Source organism: Lynx rufus, unplaced genomic scaffold, assembly GCF_022079265.1.
Source record: "Lynx rufus isolate CCGP_SWC_20201006 ecotype Redwood Valley unplaced genomic scaffold, mLynRuf1.p SCAF_8, whole genome shotgun sequence".
NCBI classification, from domain to species: Eukaryota; Metazoa; Chordata; class Mammalia; order Carnivora; family Felidae; genus Lynx; species Lynx rufus.
The window spans coordinates 10,857,882-10,879,849 of NW_025814896.1; positions in this window are offsets into that span (position 1 = coordinate 10,857,882).

Below are 21,968 nucleotides of genomic sequence, written 5' to 3' on the forward strand. Positions count from 1 at the left end.
TCAATTTCCATGACAATCTCAGAAACTGTAAGCACTATTGTGAGCCCCCCCCCCCCCCCGCCTTTACAGATGAAGAAGCTAAAGCACAGAGAGGTTAGGATAGTAGCCCAAGCCCCACAGCCCGTCACGGATCTGGCAGCCAAACTTGCTGATGTGGTTGAGTGAATAAAGGAGCTTTTCTGGAGACTTAACAAGATCCCGGGAACCAGCTGGTGAAATACAGGGGGGCTACTGCAGACGTGAGGAAACAGGCACAGAGGCGCCCCACACCAAATCGCCTCTGGACAGAACAGGCTCTCATCTCTAGAGGCCAGGACCGGCTGCATTCACACCCTTAAAAGATTCTGAGACCCTGAATACTTATCTAATACTTTATCCTGTTTGATATTAATAAACAACAAACCAGAGTAACAGTAGCTGATTTTGAGAACACGCGGTCTGCCCGCTGAGTGCCGACTGCCCCACACGCCCTCTGCCACCGAACTTGTGGCTATGACCCTCGGTTTATCAAGGAGGTTCAAAGCTGCAAAGTGGCTCTCCTAAGGCCGTGTGGCTCCTTGGTGACAGAGCCGGGATCTGAGAGCCAGCCTTGAAACGAGGGTTTCCATCTATGAACAGGCGGTGTTGTGGGGCACCGGGGGGCTCAATCCGTTAAGCTTCTGACTCTTGATTTGGGTTCAGGTCACAATCTCACGGTTCGTGGGTTCGAGCCCCACGCTGGACTCCGTGCGGATGGTGTGGAGCCTGCTTGGGATTCTCTCTCTCCCTTTCTCTCTGCCCCTCCTGTGCTCATGCTCTTGCTCCCTCTCTCAAAATAAAATAAAAATAAAACTTTAAAAATAAGCAGTGTGACAAACTGCGACACTAAAGTTCTGTACAAGACACGCCTCAGGGAGGGAGGGTGGCCCCCTCTTTCGCTGCAGAGCAAACGTCCCTGGGGAGAGGCCACGACAGCTTCCCTCTCTGTCCCCAGAGGCAGCCACGGATCATCGGGAAGCGGCGGTTTTTACCAGAAGGATCTCTAACAAAACTGACTTACTTCAATTTACTCCACACTTCCCAAGACGAGGGCCCGAGCCAACCGAAATAAAAGTTCATTCGTTGCTTTTCTTTCATTAACTGGTGGCCAGTGAACACCTGTGCTGGGTGCTGGGCACCTAGGAGTTATCAGCGTCAAGTCACAGCTCAGGCTGGTGCAGGGAGAAAGTCGAGAAGACGGGAAAATAAATGGCTGGGCAATGAGGCACCAGTGACATCCACGCAGGGAGGTACGGGGGCCACAGAAGGTGCCCCAGCCCACCTGGAGGGGACAGAAAATAAAACCCGAGATGAAGCATGGAGAATAAGTAGGACCTGGCCACAAGGAGACGGGTGGGAAGGAGGAGGGTCAGAGGGACAGCATGTGCAAAGGCCAGGCAGTAGGCATGGGGAAGCCTGCTCTGATGCCTAAATTCCCTCATCCCCGCAGAGCATGGACGGTACAGTGGGGAGTGGGGAAAGCCTGGGCAGGCAGGTGCACACTTGACGCTGAGGACAAAGGGAAGCCACGAAAGGCAGGTGCAAAGACACACTGCTCCCTGCTGACCCAGGGCTCCCTGGCCTTTCCCGGCCCCCCACAGATGGGGAGGGGGGGCTGTGATTCCTTCTAAGTGTGGCCAACGGGCTGTGAGCGGAAGGGAGACGTGTCCCTTTCAGGCTGAAGCACCTAAAACACAGTGCGTGGGCCTGCAGGTCTCCTCCCTGTCATGGGGACCCTGGAGCCACAGGCACCTAAAAGACAGAGCTTCAGGGGTCTGAGTCGCCATTCCACAGGGAGCTTCCCCCGAGAGGCGCCAGATCCACAGCCGACCTCGTGGGAGTGAACAGTAAACTCTGGGCTCAGCCACTGAGGTTCTGAAGTTTGTTTCTAGAAGCACAGGCACGGCAGAGTGAGTCTAGCCTGACTAAACCAGAATATGACATCCTTGCTGACTCACAGTCAGAGAGAAGCTTTGGTTAGACAAGCCTCATAGGTATCAAAAGTCTGATCAGAAATACTTAGGTTTGGGGGCACCTGGGTGGCTCAGCTGCTTAAGCCTCGGACTCTTGGTTTCAACTCGTCATGATCTCGCCATTGTGAGTTCGAGCACAGAGCCCGCTTGGGATTCTCTTCCTCTCTCTCTGCCCCTCCCTCACTTGTGCTTTATGTCTCTCAAAAATAAATAAACTGCGGGGTGCCTGGGTGGCGCAGTCGGTTAAGCGTCCGACTTCAGCCAGGTCACGATCTCGCGGTCCGTGAGTTCGAGCCCCGCGTCGGGCTCTGGGCTGATGGCTCAGAGCCTGGAGCCTGTTTCCGATTCTGTGTCTCCTTCTCTCTCTGCCCCTCCCCCGTTCATGCTCTGTCTCTCTCTGTCCCAAAAATAAATAAACGTTGAAAAAAAAATGTTTTTTAATTAAAAAAATAAAAATAAATAAACTGAAAAAAAAAACTCTTCAAGGGTCAATTTCCATCATTTAACATAATTTTTTTTAAAGACAAAAAAATATGGGGCGCCTGGGTGGCTCAATCGGTTGAGCGTCCGAATTCAGCTCAGGTCATGATCTCGCAGTTCATGGGTTCGAGCCCCATGTCAGGCTCTATGCTGACAGCCGGGAGCCTGGAGGCTGCTTCAGATTCTATAATTCCCTCTCTCTCTGCCCCTTCCCTGCTCGTACTCTGCCTCTGTCTCTCTCAAAAATAAACAAACTTTTTTTTTTAAAGACAAAAAAAAAAAAAAATTTAGGTTTGCAGTAAGCACCTGCAAATGGGTTTGTGCCCACTGGGATTTGATCCTGGTCTCTGCTCCACAGGCTGAAATCTCTCTCTTGTGCATCGTGGTCACATGGTGACTAAGTAAGCAGTGGCATCAGGAGAAGATGGGGGGTGGGGGGGTCCAAGGCCGCCTCGACTCAGCCCCTCAGAAACCGACGGGAGGGCCATCAGGGCTCGTGTTCTCACTGCCCTCCACGGTGGACCGCCACCCTCCCACCAGCGCCTTTCTCCTCGGCCTCCGGCACTCGGGTCTGGGATGTGCTCCCTCCCGGCCACCAGATGAGCCGGTCTCTCAGAGGCTGCTAGAAAAGCGTGTCTTCTCAGATCAAAAGGCACAGGCTGGGGCCAACCGGTGGCCAACTCTTGTTTTCAGCTTGGGTCCTGACCTCAAGGTTCTGTCCCGACAGTGCGGAGCCTGCTTGGGATTCTCTCTCTTTCTCTCCCTGCCCCTCTCCACTCTCTTCCTCTCTCTCTCTCAAAATAAACAAACTTAAAACAAAAAAAGACACAGTCTTGCAAAGACAGCCCCTCGCCACGACGCTGCTCCCTCCCTAAAAGGCATCTGGGGGAAGGTCGGGGTCCCCGTGACTCTCTTAGAGCACAAGGTATCCTTATGCTTTGGTCTCGAAATTTCTTACTAGAGGAGCAAATATTCTAATCTTTTTAGCTGCTGCAAACAGGGTTTTTGCGACTGGTAGCCTAACCCCCCCCCCCCCCCAACAAACAGGCTCGTCTCCTTTACAAATGTGATTGATCAATAGCATCACAGGTTCACTCAGCCCCAGGAGGACGGGGACCAATGAAGGCTCAAAAAAAAAAAAAAAAAAAAAAAAAAAAGCCAGCTGTCTCTGCAGGCTGTTTGGCCTGGCCACCTCGGGTACGTCTGGAACCTGAGAGACAGAGCAGCCGGAACTCAGGTTTCTGCATCTCCTCAGTGTGGGACCCCGGGCACCACTCCTGCAGGTCACGGGCATTCGAGGTCTGTGTTAAAAACTGCACGGCCGCATCCCCGTATCTGCAGCTGATCTGATGCCAGCTGCCCCGCTTTCTCACATCTCCCTCCCCGAGCTCAGCGCGCAGCCCCACAGCCCTCTGCGGAGGGAGCTTTGTGGGCAGGTGTAATCGTTACGGATGCTTTGTGTGTCTGCAAGGGGCAGCCGCACCCGCATGGGCTGCTCTGGCCTCCCACAAACGCGCCCCTGCTCCCCGTGCACTCGGTCCTCGGCCCCGCTCCTCTCCACCTCAACAGACAGAACTCTGAGCCCAGCAGAAGACACCCTAGGCTTCTCAGGTTCTCCTTATTTGGTCTCATCTCACTGACGAATCCTAAATTCACAGATGGCAAGAGCGGAAGGGACGTTAGGAGGCAGGGGGCCCAGAGAATTCATTTTACAGGTGGGAAGACTGAGGCCCAGAGGGGAGGTGGAGCTGGCTCATGCTACGACTTAAGAGACAAAGCCAGAACTAAAACCCAGGTCCCCGTGGTATAGAAAAATCTCCTAAACATAAAGCATGCCTTATGCTTGTGGTCAAGTGCACATAAGGTAGAAACGCTACCCAAACTGGGTTGATTATTTAAAGGTCTCATGGCCTCCCATACCTGAGAAGTCCAGAGACATGCCCAGCTGGGTCCTGTAGGTGAAGAAATCTCCCTGGATTCTCCATCTCTTTCCCTGCTGCTTCCACACTGCTGGTGGACGGGGTCTCCCCACGAGCTGGCAGGACAGCCCTCGGCATCTCCAGGCCGTCGCATCCATCCACCTCTACAAGCCCAGAGGGAAGAAAGTGTCCACCCAAGGCCCAGGGCCGACCCACCTCTGAACACCTCTAACTGTGGCCCTCCCCCACCCAACCACCTGAACAGGAGTGAGGGGGGCCCTCCAAGGGCACCTGGTGCTGTGGTCAGAGGAGGGGACGGGGGTTCACAAAGCATCAGATGTCTGCCACTGTAAGGACCATGCATTATAGTCCCTTTGTGTCGCCCACAGACCCCGGAACCAATGACTGCCACGTATGAATAAACAAGATGAGTGAACGGATGGTGTTTCATAAACATTCACCGACCTGCTGATCCATCAGCGCGGTGCACTCATGCTACAAAGCCCCAGGGACCCCCTGATCTCACCCCACATCCCCTATCCCCACCCCAGGTGCCCTGCAGGACACTGGACAAGCCCATGAGTCGCAAGGCAGGAAGCTGCCTATTTCAATCACTCTAATGAATCGAGAAAGCCCCCTGCCCAGGGCTGGCCCAAAGCTTCTCCCCCAAGCACTCCCCACCGCGACAGGATCCCCGACTGTAGCAGCACAAACACTACTGCAGAGTAAAGAACACAGGTTTCTGAATCCAACAGACCCAGGTTCAAACCCCAGCTCTGCCCCTTAGTAGCTGAGCGTCCTCCTGCACGGTGGGACCCCTCCGTGTCCTTATCCATAGGGTAGGCATACTCATAGGGGCACCTGGGTGGCCCAGTCAGTTAAGCATCTAACTTCAGCACAGATCATGATCTCGCGGTTCTTGAGTTTGAGCCCCACCTCGGGCTCTGTGCTGACACCTCGGAGCCTGGAGCCCACTTCGGATTCTGGGTCTCCCTCTCTCTCTGCCCCTCCCCCACTCACGTGCACACATGCGCGCGCTCTCTCAAATAAACAAACATAAAAAAAAAAGTAGGCATAATCATAGAACCTACCTTGGGGAGTAAGGTGAGGGTGAGGTGACTGCATGGGAAGTCCCCGGTGGCTGGGACACTTCATGGGTGGCCACTGTTAGCTATTCTGGGTCCCAGAGGACCACTCTTAACCCAACGCCATCCAACAGATTCGTCACATGAGCACTGCAGAAAGCAGACGCTTCTGGGCGCCACCTTGACAATAAGGAGTGGGGAAGGGGTCCGGAGTAGCGGAAAAGCAAACCCATGGGGCCACCACCGTTTCCAAAGGACTTCTGCAAACATTAACTCGCTGAATCCTCCCAGTAATGCTGGCGTGGGCTGCTACCGCTCCCTCTACGCAGACGAGGAAAGCCGAGGCTCAGAAAGTCAAAGTCCTCTATTTGCACGTCTACCGCACCCACGCAGTTAGATGACCCCAAGATCAGTCCTCTAGCCACAGTCTATCATATAGGACCTGCTCCCACTCACGGAGCCACTCGCCTCTCCCGGAGAGAAACCCTCCGACGCGGCCCAGGCAGAGGTCCACGAAGCAGATGGCAACACGCCGCGCTCCTCGCAGCCCTCTTCTCCCCCATTAAGAAAGTCTACCACTTCCTGCTGTGACCTGGGACAAGCAACTAAGACACCCCGAGCGTCCCCGCCTTCTCTGTGGGGTTGGGGTGACACTGGTGCCTTCCTCATAGGCGGCTGTGCGCTGAAGCAGGGAGAGAGGTCGCCCCCCCCCCGCCCCGCTCACCCCATCACTTCCGAGGGGAGCGCGTCCCTGAGCCAGGGCAGCTGCGAGCCACCTAGCCCTCCCCCTCCTTCAGAGGCGGCACGTGACCCACGTCCATCCAATCACGGTGCCCCAAACGCCCGCCTCGGTGCCTGGATGGGCACATGACCCAAAGGGGCCAATCCGGTCCCTTGCAGGAACTTGAGGAAAAGACCTCTCCTGCCGCAGGAGTGGCTAAAAAAGGGCCCGCTGGAGGCCACGCCCCCCACGTGCAGCTGGGGGCGGAGTCAGAGCCAACTGAACAGAGACGACGGGGAGTGGGGGCAGGGAGGTTCTCCCCAAGAAAACTGAGATGCTGTTTCCGGAAGAAACGGGACCGCGGGCTGGGGTTGGCCAGAGCGACAGATGGTCATCACAGACCTTATCATCAGCAGGTTCTAGGAACTGAGCTGACATGTTGCCAAATATCAGAACCATTGGCGCCTTGGTGATCCCAAATTCCTCACGCCACCTCCCAGTTTCTGGAAGGAGGATCCTGGTCAGAAAATGATTTAAGGACCCCAGACAATGCACGGAGTATTTGAATTCAGTCCCCAGCTTGGATGCGGGGCTCAGATGATTTCAGACTTATTTGCAACTCACCGCTGTCTTGCTGACGCTGTAATTATTTTGTCAGGATACTTCTTTAGCACCAGGCTTTGCTTTTGCCCGGCGGCCTCCCCAGGGCTTGTCTGTAAACAGAAGGTGGGATGTAGATGCTCCAGGAGCAGCAGAACTGCAGCGGTGAGACTGTGGAAACCGCTGTGCACCGACTGCGGAGGGGCTGGGGGGGGGGGGCTTGAGTGTCTCTCTGCAGGTACACCTCCGTCACCTGCTGCCCCCCAGAAGCATTTGTTGCAAGTGACCTAATACTGCCAGGTGCCTTCGACCAGCACCTCCACCTGCCAAGGCAACTCAGCACCTGGTCCTGTCCTTCCTCTTAAATCTCTCTCAAATTCCCCACTTTTCAACCCCGTCCTGGTCTCTGTCACCATCCACCTGTGTTGATTGCTGTTGCTTATGAAAAAGTCTCCATATCTAGTGGCGGAAGCTCTCCAATTTTGTCATCTTCCTCGAGATTGTTGGGTTGGTTGTTCCTGGACATTTACATTTTCATATAAATTAAAGAATCAGCTTCTCAATTTACACACACACACACACTTGTTAAGATTGTGAGGGATTGTATTGTACCTGTACGTTAATTGGAGGATAATTAACTTCTTTAAGCATTAAACCTTCCAATTCACAAATATATCTTTCCATTTATTTATGTCTTTTAATATTTTCCTAATATTTTATAATTTTCTGCATAGATTCTTACACAGATTTCATTAGATTAATTCCTAGGTATTTGATTTGTGATACTGTTACAGTGTTGTCTTAAAACTTCATAACTGTTGGGGCGCCTGGGTGGCTCAGTCAGTTAAGCATCCGACTTCAGCTCGGGTCGTGATCTCGTGGTTCGTAGGTTCGAGCCCCCACTCAGGCTCTGCGCTGACAGCTCGGAGCCTGGAGTCTGCTTTGGATTCTGTGTCTCCCTCTCTCTCTGCCCCTCCTCCACTCACACTGTTCCTCTCTCTCTCAAAAATAAATAAACATTAAAAAACTTTATAATTGTTTCTTGATGTTATATAGAAAAGCAATTGATTTTTGTATGTTGACTTTGTATCTAGAGACTTTAATTAATTTAATTTAATGAATTTAATAAAATTCATTTATTAGACTCCTCTGTATGTTCCAGTTACTCAAATAAGTCATCTGTTGATGATTTTATTTCTTCCTTCCAATTCTTACACATTTAATTTCTTTTGCTTTACTGTAGTTGCTGGGACCTTAGTACAGTGTTGTATACCAGCCATGATCGCAAACATGCTTTCAACATTTCATCAAGTTGTTTTTTTTTTTTAGATACAGCCTATCAGATTAAAGAGGTTCCCTTCTGCTCCTAGTTTGGTAAGAATTTTTAATGACTGGATGCTGGAATTTACCAAAAGCCTTTTCTGCTTATATTGAAATAATAAAATGATACTTCTGCCTTTATTCTGTTCATATGAGAAATTGCCTTGATTGATTTTAAATGTTGAACCTTGTATTTCTCGAATAACTCTGATTGGTCATGACATGTTACTTTTTAATGTATCATGAAAGCTGATACGCTAATACGTTTAAAATGTTTGCATCTATGCTGAAAAAGGAGATTGGCCTATGATTTTTCTTTCTTGTAATGTCATCAGGTTTTATCAAAGTTATCATATCCTCGTAAAGTGAGTAAGGAAGGACTCATTCCATCTTTTTGTATTCTCCGGAAGAATTTTTGGTATTTGTATTATTCCTTCCTCAGATGTTTCAAACATTTTGCCAGTGAAGCCACCTGGACCTGAAATTCTCTTTGTGAAATGGTTTCACGTTATAAATTCAATTTCCTTATTAGATAAAAGACTCTATCCGACCAGCTAGGCTAAGCCGGGGCCAGACGGCCAGCTGCCTGAACTACCGACATTGGAGATGTGTTCCTTTGGGTTTGGTTGACGCATTTGCTAGTGATTCTTGTTTCAAATATAAACAAGCACCCTCATTAGCACCCTGATGCCTCTGCCCCCAAGAATGAGCAGAGGCAAGTGTGAGCGTCAGAATAGGGAGGTAAGAAAGTGAGAACTTTCACTTGGGTGCCTGAGACTCAGGAGAGTGGAGAGAATTTTGTAGGAGGAGAGCCATTTTCTCTGGGCCCTGAACCTTTGTAAAGGACGACCTGATATTCACCAACCTCTAGCTTTCGAAAGCTTCCTGAGTTCCCGAAATGAAGGCCACTGATCGGATGAGGAGAAAGTCACTGAAAAAGAGTAAGGTCTGCACGTGCCACAAGCCGTGAGGTGACAAGGAAGGCTGATGGTCTTGCCGGCCACACTGGCCTGAGATGACTTTGATTACCCTCAAGCCACCGAGACAGAATCACCCACCCAGCGCCCAGCCTGCGTTTAATTTCACATCGTGCGGCTTTCGCAAATGAGCGATTGGAAGCAGTATTTATCGGGGAGATCTTTTTGCACACAGCCACCAAACCTAGGCAGCATTTTTCTTCTTTACTTCCCGTCTTGTGCTTCCTGCGGAAACAAGTAAGAATGAGTAAAGGAACCACTGCAGGAAGGCAGGGAACATGCATGTGTCAGAACCAAGAAACACCTGTTCTGGGGCGCCTGGGTGGCGCAGTCGGTTAAGCGTCCGACTTCAGCCAGGTCACGATCTCGCGGTCCGTGAGTTCGAGCCCCGCGTCGGGCTCTGGGCTGATGGCTCAGAGCCTGGAGCTTGTTTCCGATTCTGTGTCTCCCTCTCTCTCTGCCCCTCCCCTGTTCATGCTCTGTCTCTCTCTGTCCCAAAAATAAATAAACGTTGAAAAAAAAAAAAAAAAAAAGAAACACCTGTTCTTAGGAATGGAAGCTCAGCAGAGGGGCCGAAGGAGGGAGGTGGTCCCCAGAGGGTCCCAGAAGTCAGCAGTCAGCAAGTGTGCTTTGTTTGGGACGAGCAGTGCGGTTGGGTTTGTGTTTTTTTGTTTTTTTTTTAAACACGTTTACACGACACAACAATTCAGAGATTTGACAAAAAACCCCGCTATCTGGCTTCTCTTGAAAACTTGGCTCTGGTGGGCAAGAGGGCGACAACCAGGAAGTGAAATAACCAAGGTGCACACTCTCCAGTTTGCCTCGCGGCACGCTTCATTCATTTCTGGTCCTTACTGAGCGGTCAGCTGGTCTCAGTTTGCCCTGGATGGTTCCGGTCTTCACACGGCAAGTCCCATGTCCTAGGAACGCGCCCAGTCCAAGCAAGAGCATCTTAGATACCTGCTTGGCCCCAATAAACAGAGTAGATAATATTCACATAGCGCAGGTTACATTTAGGTTCTGGGTCTTTTAACCAGATTGACTCAATCCTCACAGCACCTGTGTGAGGCAGGTACCGTATCCGTCCCCGTTTTACAGGGAAGAAACTGAGACACGGGCAGCGGGAGTCATACACGGCCTGGGGGACTCCACTATGAGTTGGGACTTCAGTGTCGGTCCCTGGAGGGGGTCTCTAACCCAGGTGAGCCCAGACCCCTTATCTTGGGCTGTTGAGAGAGAAGGAGGCGGACGACCCGCTTCTTATCCACTCGCCACTATGGCTTTCTCCGTGGCAGGTGCTGTTCTTTGCGAACCCACCGGCTGGTTCCTCCCCTCAATTTGTTGTAGGGCCCGCACCTTCAGGGAAGGGGATACCTTCCCCCAGCCCCAGAGGATAAACCTAGATGGTCCCCAGCATGGTTACTCTCCTTTTCTTGGTTTAGGGCAAGGTATGCAGCCCAGTTCTGAGCAATGAGATGCACGAGAGATATGGGGAGGCTTTTGTTCCTTGGCAGGTTTTTACTCCCTGATGAAAGTAGTGACAAGAAGGAGGCCTCCTGCTGCTTCCTAGTTTAATGAGATTGTGTGATGGTAAGATGCTTGGAGCTATGGCAGCCATTTTGTGACTGAGGGACAAGCCTGAGGATGCAAAGTCAACAGATTCAGGACAGCAGAGCAGAACAGTAGAAAGAGCCTCAGTCCTTGATGACATAATTAAGCCACCAAACCACCTGTGGAGTAACCCTCCCCCAGATTCCTTTATGTACTACTTAGGACGCTGTTAGTTCATTATGCTGTTACTTGCAATGCAACATATCCTAATTGATACACTATGGAACTCTCAAGAACTCCTTTGTTCGCATAAAGTCTGGAGCAGCTTACTCCCTATTTTTCTTTTCTCTGGGATCCACCCTGATCTTGTGGGGACTTCCAAAGGTCTGGGGAGACCTCCTAAGCACAAGGCACCCCCACACCCAGTCTCACCATGCCAGCCACACTGGAGAAAAAACTGAAAAGGAAATCAGTTGGTTGATACACCAAAAGCTCACCATGGGGGAGAGAGCCAACCTGAGAGAAGGGACGATCCCCCCCAAACCCTTCATTCAGTAAGTAATGTGTTGAGGGCCTCCAAGGACCAGGTACCACCCCATTTCTAGCCCCTCCCTGCCTCCCCCAAACACCTCTCCTTCATCCCGGTGTCTTCAAGCCCTGGCTCTGACACTCACTGGCCGTGTGGCTTTAACAAAGTCCTTTGCCTTCCTGTGCCTCAGTTTCCCCATCCTTAAAGTGGAGATGAGAATAATTGCAACCTCATAGTGTCTTTGTGATGACTGTAATAAGATAACGATTGCAACGTTTGCCACAAGGCGCCTGGCACACAGAAGTGCCTGTAAATGCTTGTGGTTGCCATTGCCGCAGGGCGGGAAGTAGAGTAAGAAAAGACTCGGGCAACAGTGCTCCTGTTTGTCGGTAAAGAGCTTAAACTCTGAGAAGAGAAAACTCATTTTATCAAGTCACCTAAATAATAAGTAAATAAATAAATTTGATTTTATAATTTTTTAATGTTTATTTTGAGAGAGAGAGAGAGAAATAGAGTGCAAGCAGGGGAGGGGCAGAGAGAGAGAGAGACCCAGAATCCGAAGCAGGCTCCAGGCTCTGAGCTGGCAGCACAGAGCCCGACGCGGGGCTCGAACTCACAAACTGTGAGATCATGACCTGAGCCAAAGTCAGATGCTCAACCGACTGAGCCACCCAGGCGCCCCAATAATTTGATTTTCAACTCAGATTTGTCCAAATTCAAACCTGTTCCAGAGAAGACTATGATTTTGAAGTAGGTGGTGAAGATGAAGAAAAAACAGAATTTTCATTCGTATTTGGGACCCTAATGATAAAGACAAGCAGAGAGAATCCTGTACAGCTGGCCGTCTTGATTCAAGACGATCACCCTTGGTGTGAGAATTCAACCAATTCTGGCGTATCGAGAAAGTCAGCCCCTAATGGCAAAGGAATGAAATATCCAACCAGCTACGGCCAGATGGTCTCCGGAGCCACAAAACCACGGGACTTGATTACGGGACAAGGGCAGGGTCGTGGGCCCCAGGCTGGAGGAGAACAACATCCAAATAATTCTCCAATGACTTCAGATTAACTGTGAGCTAAACCAGGCAGTTAGTTGTATAAGCATAGATCTTTTTGTGGTCTTAATTAAATTTCCTCGAGTATAAATACTGCTCTGAGATTTTGCGGAAGGAAAACATAATGCTCAGGAAATGCATCTGGACCTAAACTGTCTGTGTTGTGTAATTAGGGTTCAGGCGAGCTGTCACCACCGATCCCTGCGGCGGGTGTAAGGACTCTTTGGTTGGGTGATAATTATTTATCATTATTATTAGCAACATCCTCATAAGACCTGCGCTCCTACCTACCTGTCGATTCCCACCCATGCCATACACGACAGCAAACAACAGCCTTTGGGCCAAATGTGGCCGCTGCTCGTTTTCGTAAATAAAGTTGGGGAACACAGCCACCTCGTTCATTTACATACTTCTTAGGGCTGCTTTTGGGTGACCACAGCAGAGGGGGAGACCTTATGTGGCCGCGAAGCCTGAAATGTTTGCTGTCCGGTGCGTCACAGAAGCTGTTCGCCGACCTTTGCACGGACAGCGTGCACGGACAGGGAGACCTGCCGAAGGCGTTGCTGGCCGTGCCCAGGAGGTGACATCACCCAGGAGGCGAGAGGGAGCCGCTGCGAGATTTGGAGGTTCAGGTGAAGTGGCCTCTGTAGCAGATGCCGTCAGCCAGCGCCCCCACCCCATCCCCTCATGGTCCTTTCTGCCTGGATAAGGCTGCTCAGTGTAAACACCTCTGAGTCTCCCTGGGCATTGCAAGCCTGTCCTGCTCGGAAGCAGGACCAGCCAAAATGCTGGGGGGCGGGGGTGGGGGGACAGTCCCCTCCCCAGCGGGCTGCAGCCCTCAGCCAGTGGCAGCCAGGGAGGTGATGGGTCCATACCCCGGCTCCCCACCCCACACTGTTCCCAGTGTTCCCAGCAGGACGGAGCTCTGGATGCCCTCGCAGTAATGGTAACTTGCTGGAGACGACAGACCCTCTCCACCGCCGGGCCCCGGACCCAGTCACTGTCCTCTCTCACTCAAACAACAAACAACTCCTCCCGGAGCTTCCTAACTCTGCCCTTGGCTTCAATACAGCAGCCAGACCGGTCTGGTTCCTCCCTGCTAACTTCCTCCCATAGCCCCCACCTCACTCAGAAAAAAACCCAACACCTCCCTCAGACCTCTAGGGACCTAGGTGATCTGCCCCCTCGTCACCACTCTGACTCTATATCACCTGTCACTCGCTCCAATCCTCGCCGGTTCCCAAACATGCCAGGTTCACCCCAGGACCTTTGCATGTGTTTCCTCTGCCAGGAACACTCTTCCTCCAGATGTACATCACTTGCCCCCCAGCTCCCTGAGTTCTGCTCAAACATCACCTTTTCAGCAAGACTGTCCCCGGCCACCCTGTTTTAACTGCATGTCCCTTCCTGACACACAACCCCCCTTCCCTGCCTCGGTTTGTCTCCACAGCACTGACCATCCTCTGACCTAATGATGTCTTTTACCTGCTTCCTTAGCTCAGTGTTCATCTCCCCCCACTACAGTATGAGCTCCTTGGGGGCAAGAAATTTAGTTTGGTTCGTTCACTGCAATAGCCACAGAGCCCAGCACAGTCACTGTGTAGAAGGATCCTCAATAAACATTTCAGGGAAGGAAAGAAGGAAGGAAGGGAAGGGGGGAGGGAGGAACTGTTCCTCCTATTCCCTAATGAGCTGTATCCACTCCGCTGCCCCCGCCCCTTCCCAGGCGCAGACCCTCTCACCACACCCCCAGCCAGGCAGGAAGTAGAAAAAAATCAGGAGCAAGCAGTACCTGCCCTAGGTCCCAGCTCTCACCAGTGTTTCCAGGTGTTACAAGGTAGAAAGACATCTAGAGTCAGGTAGACTTGGGTTCAAATTCCAGCTTCTCCACTGACCTGCTGAGTGACCTCAGGCAAGTTGCCAAACCTCTCTGTGGCTGACGAGGCGGGCAGGCCAACTTTTCAGGGCCTTCGGGGCCATGCGAGGAGAACGCAGGTGCCGTGTGCTATGTCCTTGTTTGAAAGACTATCAAGAAGGAGCGTACCTGCTGATTCTGCCACTTTTCTCCAAAATCTCCTTCGGGAAGTGCTGGGTCCAAGAACCGAAGTCTGTGGCCTCGTATTTGCTCTGGGATTCGAGTAAGTGCACCCCCACCTGCCTCCACCTGTTTATTATGTTTTGATTCAAGCAAAGGATCATTTTCGTCGGGAAAGTTCACCAAAAGGATTAACAGGGAGTTGTACAAACTCAAGGGAGAGGGACCCACTTGGTTCAAATGACAGCAAACCACATCGGAGCTTGAGCAAATGCTGTTCTCTGCTCCAGCTCAATATTTCCAGTGAAGATTTTGGGAAACAAAATCAGATTTTCAGTGGCAGGGATGCACTTTAACACGTGCCATAGCTGCGTGGATTCAACTTGCTACATCGAAGTTGCTATTTCCTGGCCGGTTTGAAGGGGGAAATCTGGAACTCACAGTTTGCGTGAACCCAAGAAGGAAGTAGGCCTTTTAGTACTAGGCAGGGTGGGGAGGGTTCTAGCCGGGGACTTAAAGCCCTGAATTCTGAGGGACTCACTGAATTGGGAGAAATAATGACCCAGCTCTCAGGAATGTATGCTTTTTGAGCTAGAAGAGATTTTAGACATCACCTAGAGCACCTGGGGTTCTGTAACCATGGGCCAGAGGCTGTTTTTAAGAGTTCAAGAGCCAGCACTAAAGTGATACTGTATTCACCTAGTAAGGAAGGTATTTCATGCTGATTTGAAGGGGCATGTGCACCCCAATATTTATAGCGGCACTACCAACAATAGCCGAGTTATGCAAAGAACCCAAATGTCCATCGACAGATTAATGGATAAAGAAGATGTGGTTTACTGCTGTTTAACGTAGTGTTGGAAGTCCTAGCATCAGCAATCAGACCACAAAATGAAATAAAAGGCATCAAAATTGGCAAAGAAGTCAAACTTGCGCTTTTCGCAGGCGACACGATACTCTACACGGAAAACCCAAAAGAGTCCACCAAAAGTCTGCTAGAACTGATACGTGAATTCAGCAAAGTCTCAGGGTACAAAATCAATGTACAGAAATCGGTTGCATTTTTATACACCAATAAGGAAGCAACAGAAAGAGAATGAAAGAAACTGATCCCATTTACAATTGCACCAAGAATCATAACATACCTAGGAATAAACCTAACCAAAGATGTAAAAGATCTGTATGCTGAAAACTATAGAAAGCTTATGAAGGAAATTGAAGAAGACACAAAGAAATGAAAAACATTCCATGCTCATGGGTTGGAAGAATAAATATTGTTGAAATGTCAGTACTACCCAAAGCAATCTACACATTCAATGCAATCCCAATCAAAATTGCACCAGCATTCTTCTTGAAGCTAGAACAAGCAATCCTAAAATTTGTATGGAACCACAAAAGACCCCGAATAGTCAAATATTGAAGAAGAAAACCAAAGCGGGAGGCATCACAATCCCAGACTTTAGTCTCTACTACAAAGCTGTAATCATCAAGACAGCATGGTATTGGCACAAAAACAGACACATAGACTGAATAGAATAGACACAGACACATAGAATAGAATAGAGAACCCAGAATTGGGCCCACAAATGTATGGCCAACTAATCTTTAACAAAGCAGGAAATAGCATCCAATGGAAAAAAGATAGTCTCTTTAGCAAATGGTGCTGGGAGAACTGGACAGCAATAGGCACAAGAATGAAACTAGACCACTTTCTTACACCATACAGCAAAATAAATTCAGAATTAATGAAAGATCTAAATGTGAGACAGGAAACCATCAAAACCCTAGAGAAGAAAGCAGGAAAAAACCTCTCTGACCTCAGCCGCAGCAATTTCTTGTTCAACACATCTATAAAGGCAAGGGAACTAAAAGAAAAAAATAGACTATTGGGACCTCATCAAGATTAAAAGCTTCTGCACTGCAAAGGAAATAAACAACAAAACTAGAAGGCAACCAACAGAATGGGAAAAGATATTTGCAAATGACATATTGGATAAAGAGTTAGTATCCAAAATCGATAAAGAACTTACCAAACTCCATACCCAAAAAACAAATATTCCAGTGAAGAAATGGGCAGAAGACATGAATAGACACTTTTCCAAAGAAGACATCCATGGCCAACAGACATATGGAAAGATGCTCAATATCACTCATCCTCAGGGAAATACAAAGCCACATTGAGATACCACCTCATGCCAGTCAGAGTGGCTAAAATGAACAAATCAGAAAACTACAGATGCTGGCGAGGATGTGGAGAAATGGGAACCCTCTTGCGTTGTTGGTGGGAATGCAAACTGGTGCAGCCACTCTGGAAAACAGTGTGGAGGTTCCTCAAAAAATTAAAAATAGAACTACCCTACAGCCCAGCAATAGCACTACTAGGAATTTACTCAAGGGATACAGGAGTGCTGATGCACAGGGGCACATGAAACCCCAATGTTTATAACAGCACTTTCAACAATCGCCAAATTATGGAAAGAGCCTAAATGTCCATCAACTGATGAACGGATAAGGAAGATGTGGTTTATATATACAGTGGAATATTACCTGGCAATGAGAAAGCATGGAATCCTGCCATTCGCAGCAACGTGGATGGAACTGGAAGGTATTATGCTGAGTGAAATCAGTCAGTCAGAGAAGGACAGATATCATATGTTCTCACTCATATGTGGATCTTGAGAAACTTAACAGAAGACCATGGGGGAGGGGAAGGGGGAAAATAGTTACAAACAGGGAGGGAGGCAAACAAACCATCAGAGACTCTTAAATACAGAGAACAAACTGAGGGTGGACGGGTGAGTGGGGGAAAGGGGAAAATGGGTGATGGGCATTGAGGAGGGCACTTGTTGGGAAGAGCACTGAGTGTTGTATGTTAGCCAATTTGACAATAAATTATATTTTTACAAAAGGGAATGGGGGGCGCCTGGGTGGCTCAGTCGGTTAAACATCCGACTTCAGCTCAGGTCACGATCTCGCGGTCTGTGAGTTCGAGCCCCGCGTCGGGCGTCGGGCTCTGGGCTGATGGCTCAGAGCCTGGAGCCTGCTTCCGATTCTGTATCCCTCTCTCTCTCTGCCCCTCCCCTGTTCATGCTCTGTCTCTCTCTGTCTCAAAAATAAATTAAAAAATGTTGAAAAAAAATTTAATAAAAAAAAAGGAATGGAATAAATGGAATACTACTCAGCGATGAAAAAGAATGAAATCTTGCCATTTGCAATGACATGGATGGAACTAGATTATATTATGCTAAATGGATAAGTCAGTCAGAGAAAGATAAATATCATACGATTTTACTCATATGTGGAATTTAAGAAACACAACAGATGAACATAGGGCGAGGAAAGGAAAAATAAGATAAAAACAGAGAGAGGGAGTGAAACCATAAGAGACTCTTAAATACAGAGAACAAACTGAGGGTTGCAGGAGGGTGTTGGGTGGGGGGATGGGCTAGAGGGGGGATGGGCATCGAGGAGGGTGCTTGCTGGGACGAGCATTGTTGTTGTGCGTAAGTGATGAATCACTGGGTTCTATTCCTAAAACCAGTATTACACTACATGTTACCTAACTTGGATTTAAATAAAAATTTTTTTACAAAGGTATTTCAGGGGGATCTGGGTTGCTCAAAACTCTTCATTTCAGCTCAGGTCATGATCCCAGGGTCACAGGATCGAGCCCTGTGTCAGACTCCTCACTGAGCATGGAGACTGCTTATGATTCTCTCCCCCTCTCCTTTTGCCCCTCTCCCCCACTCCCCTCTCTCTCTCTGTGTCTCTCTAAAATAAAATTTAAATTTAAAAATATTTAAAAGAAAGTTATTTCCTTTCCAATCAACCCTTTTCATTACATCCAAGAGCCTCTGTGATTAAGATATGTTTAATTATTTATAAATTGCATAAGGATGCCACTTTTAAATTCTATTATACAAATTACGACACATGCAAAAAACTAAAATCTCGCATTCTAAGATTTTCTCCCCACGCCCTGCCCTGCCCACACACCTTCTGTGTGACCCGCCTCGCAGAGGAGCTGGGGGCCAGTGGAGGACACACTCACACCTGCAAGCTGTTGTATGGGGGTGAGCACGCAGTCAAGGTGTGACTGTGTTTTCTCATGGGGGAGGGAGGCCCAGGGCAGTTGGGGACATCCTTGAGAAAGGGGTGTGCATGGAACAGAGCCCGGAGCAGACTGACAAGGAGCCTAGAAGTCCCAAAGGGGTGGTCCCTCGGAGCAAGGCGTTGTGGGCTCCCAGCTCTCATTCCCACCACTGCTGGGGAGGAGGAGGGGACCGGAAGTCTGAGATACCCGCTCGGGGCCATTTGTCCTGGCACATCATTCTAGCACTGCCTGGACAACTCCCTCCCATCTTCAAGTTAGCCTGAGGGTTTTTCCTTTGTTCCCATCCTGTGTTCAAGGAAGCCTGCACATCTCAGCCAAGCCGCCCGTTGGGCCTTTCTGGCGAGGAGCCCAGCTTCATCATGACTTGAGTGCTGCCCTTTGGTGCCTGTATGGAACATGGAGACAAAGCCTGATGGTTGGGATTAGGATTTAGGGCCTTCAGCAGTAGGTCCGTGGAACACTGAAGCCTTAAAGGGGCCCTACTCCTTACAGGAAGAGGCAGACAGAAAAAAACGCTGGAGAAGTATTTGTGGGAAGAATGAATGCAGGAATGAATGAATGAATGAATATTTTCCCAGGTCCTAGCTCCACCATTTCAGAACAAAAATAATCATAAGAACGGGAGCTAGGTTTTATTATTTCTAATTCTGACAGCAAGCACATAGCAGAGATCGTTTTACTAAAGCAGACACTGAGGCTCAGAGAGGAGATGCCTCCCCAGCATCTCCCTCAGTTGGCAAGGGGCAGAGCTGAGCCGCAGCCCCAGGCCGCCTGACTCCAGGCCACCTTCTCATCCTCTCTGCCAGTGGCTTCAACCTGGGGACCGGAAGGGGTTCCAGTGGCCTTGTCAGCCTAATTATCTGGCCCCCGAGTGTCCTCTCCCACAACTCTGCTATCTGTTCACCCAGAACCTGCGGGGGTATCTCCAGGGATGGGGCTCCCACTTGCACCTTTGGAGAGCTGGAAAATTCTTCATTTGGGGCTGTAATTGGTCTCCCTGTGACATTGCCTACGGGTTCCACTCTCAGGAGCTTTAGAAAACAGGTCTATTCCTTTAGATACATGACTAATTGTGTGTGTGGCCAATTGTGATAGGAGATAGATAATATGATGTTATCCTAGCTTGATAGTATATTTACATATAATTAAGATTTATTGAGTGCTTAATATTTGCCAGACACTTAACAGATCACCCCCACTTAATGCTCCTAACACCATTCTTCATCATCAGACGCCCTTCTTCAGATGAGAACTCCAAGGTTTGGAGAGCTTGCGTCTCAGGCCCAGAGCCCCACCGATAATACACACCCGCGCAGCATTCGCACCCAGGCCCAAGGTGACCTTGGCACCCTGCTCTCAGCCACCGTATATCCTTCCGCCCTCACGGGCTTACAGCCTGGTTCTTGGCCTCTAAAGAAATTCCATTCGTGTCATTCAAATAATGACGTTCTCCTTAGAATAAAGTTAGGAAGCACAGAATTCACCCATCGTACCATCACATGGAGGTAAGGATTATTAATATTTTCCATACATAATATATGCACATTCATATGGATGCACATATATACATTCACATGTATACATTTTCATTTATATATATAATCCGTCTGTAGGCAGATGGGTTTGTTTCTCACAAAACCAAGATCACACCAGGCATGTTACTTTATCACCTTATTTTCTACCCAACAATATATCTGGAGCATCTTTCTATAGCATTACATAAAGTGGTGTGGCAATTTTATGACTGCTTAGAATTTGCCACGTGTCTATGCCACGTGGTTATCTCCTGTTGGACCTCAACTTTTCTCCAAATATAAACCCTCCAACACACACCCTGGCAGGTCCATCTTTGCACACGTCTCCCACTACCTCTTAGATTACTGCCCGTAAGGAAAATGGTTGGGGTCAAAGGTTACGCCTGCCCCTAAGGCCTCCTAAGAATCCAGGCGCTCCTCCTAGCCAGCAGTGTGGACGAGGACTCGTTTCCCCACCCCCAACCCGCGTGGAGTATTATTATCTTTTCTTTTAATTCCTGGCCTGTCTTTCAGCCAGGGAAATAAAACAATAAAACTACATCTTGTTTTAATGTGCTTATCTTTTATTACCAGTGAGATTGAATTTCTTCCAACGTCAGCCAGGGGCAGCCTGTTTTAGGCTTCTGGAACGTTACCGCAGTGTCTCTAAGGGCACAAAATACCCCGGCGGGGGGGGGGGGGGGAGGGGGTTCCAGCCAGCACAGGACTGGGAGGCGTTTAGCCAGTGGGCCTCTGCCTGAAGGGGCTGACTGGTCCCCCCAGGACACACTGCCCAGCTGCCGGGGTCCTAAAGGACCTCAGAGGTGGGCCGAGACTGGACGGAATTCCCTGCAACCCAGACACCCCAGGGTGGCATTCGGCCCTGATCTGGTTTCTGTCAACTTGACCTCCGCTAAGGCTGAACCGCGTGGCTGTCGAGCCTGGACTGAATACAGAGTTGGCTCGTGGGCCAGGCCCCTCACCTCCTCCCTCCACCGGCCCAGTACGCCCAGTACGGCCCAGAATGTCTCCCGTGCTCACGGAGAAGGCTGCTGGTGCGAACCTCTTGATGACGGTCTTGAAGCCAGAAGTTAGATAAGATTCAGCTCAGGCATCTATTCACTCATAAGCCTGCTGAACCTGTTCCCACTTTGCAAACTGAGGACCTGCTTTTCATTTATGTGCTCAGTGGGGGGGGAGACAGACCACCCCCCTCCCGTGATGGGCCTTATGTGCAGAGACATCTGACATCTGCTGTCCACCTGCCCAGCGTCCCTCCCTCTTCCGTGGAAGCAGCACCTCTGTTCCTCCCGCCCAGACCCTCCTCTTCTCCTTCCCACGCCCCACCTCCAGTGTGTGGAAGAGGCTGGGCTCTGGATTCAAGTCCCACGCTGCCAGGTGCCAGCTTAGCTTCTCAGAGCCTCAGTTGGCTCATCAGTAAAACGGGGGAATAATACCTATCTCACCATGCTGTCTTGAAGATTAAATGAGAGCATGTTGGTTAACATCATTTTGGAAACAACAATATGCAGAGGCGATTTTGTTTGTATTGTACAATCACCTGATTGAGTAACTGGCTGCATTTTAGTCTAACCACTTCCCAAATGCAAGGCAGCAGTGGGAAAGCCTTGGAAGAGATTATAGTTATTTAGTCTCCATGCCTCCCTCGGGCCCTTCTGTGGCCTCAGGTATGGGCCTTGACACTCTAGGCACGTGATCGCTGATATTTGTTGGCTTGAACTGAGATAAGGTAGGTATGAACCTTCAAGTTCCCTCTAGGCTGCAACAGCTCGGTGGTCTGTAACTTGGCGGCTGGACCTTGTCTTTTATCCAACCGTTCGGCAAGCATGGTGAGCCCCAAGTGTGAAGTTCTATGTGGAGGAGATCCCAAGAAGAACAAGGAAAGGCACCATGGTCAAGGCGCATCATGCAGAAGAGGACAAACCCAGACACCCTAGCCTGCGCCGACAATGGCCAGACCGTGTATGACAACAGAACTCGGACCCCACAACACGGTGGGACTTGATCAGCGACCAGCAGCTTCCCCAGTCGGTCCCTGCGTGCCCATTTCACACAAT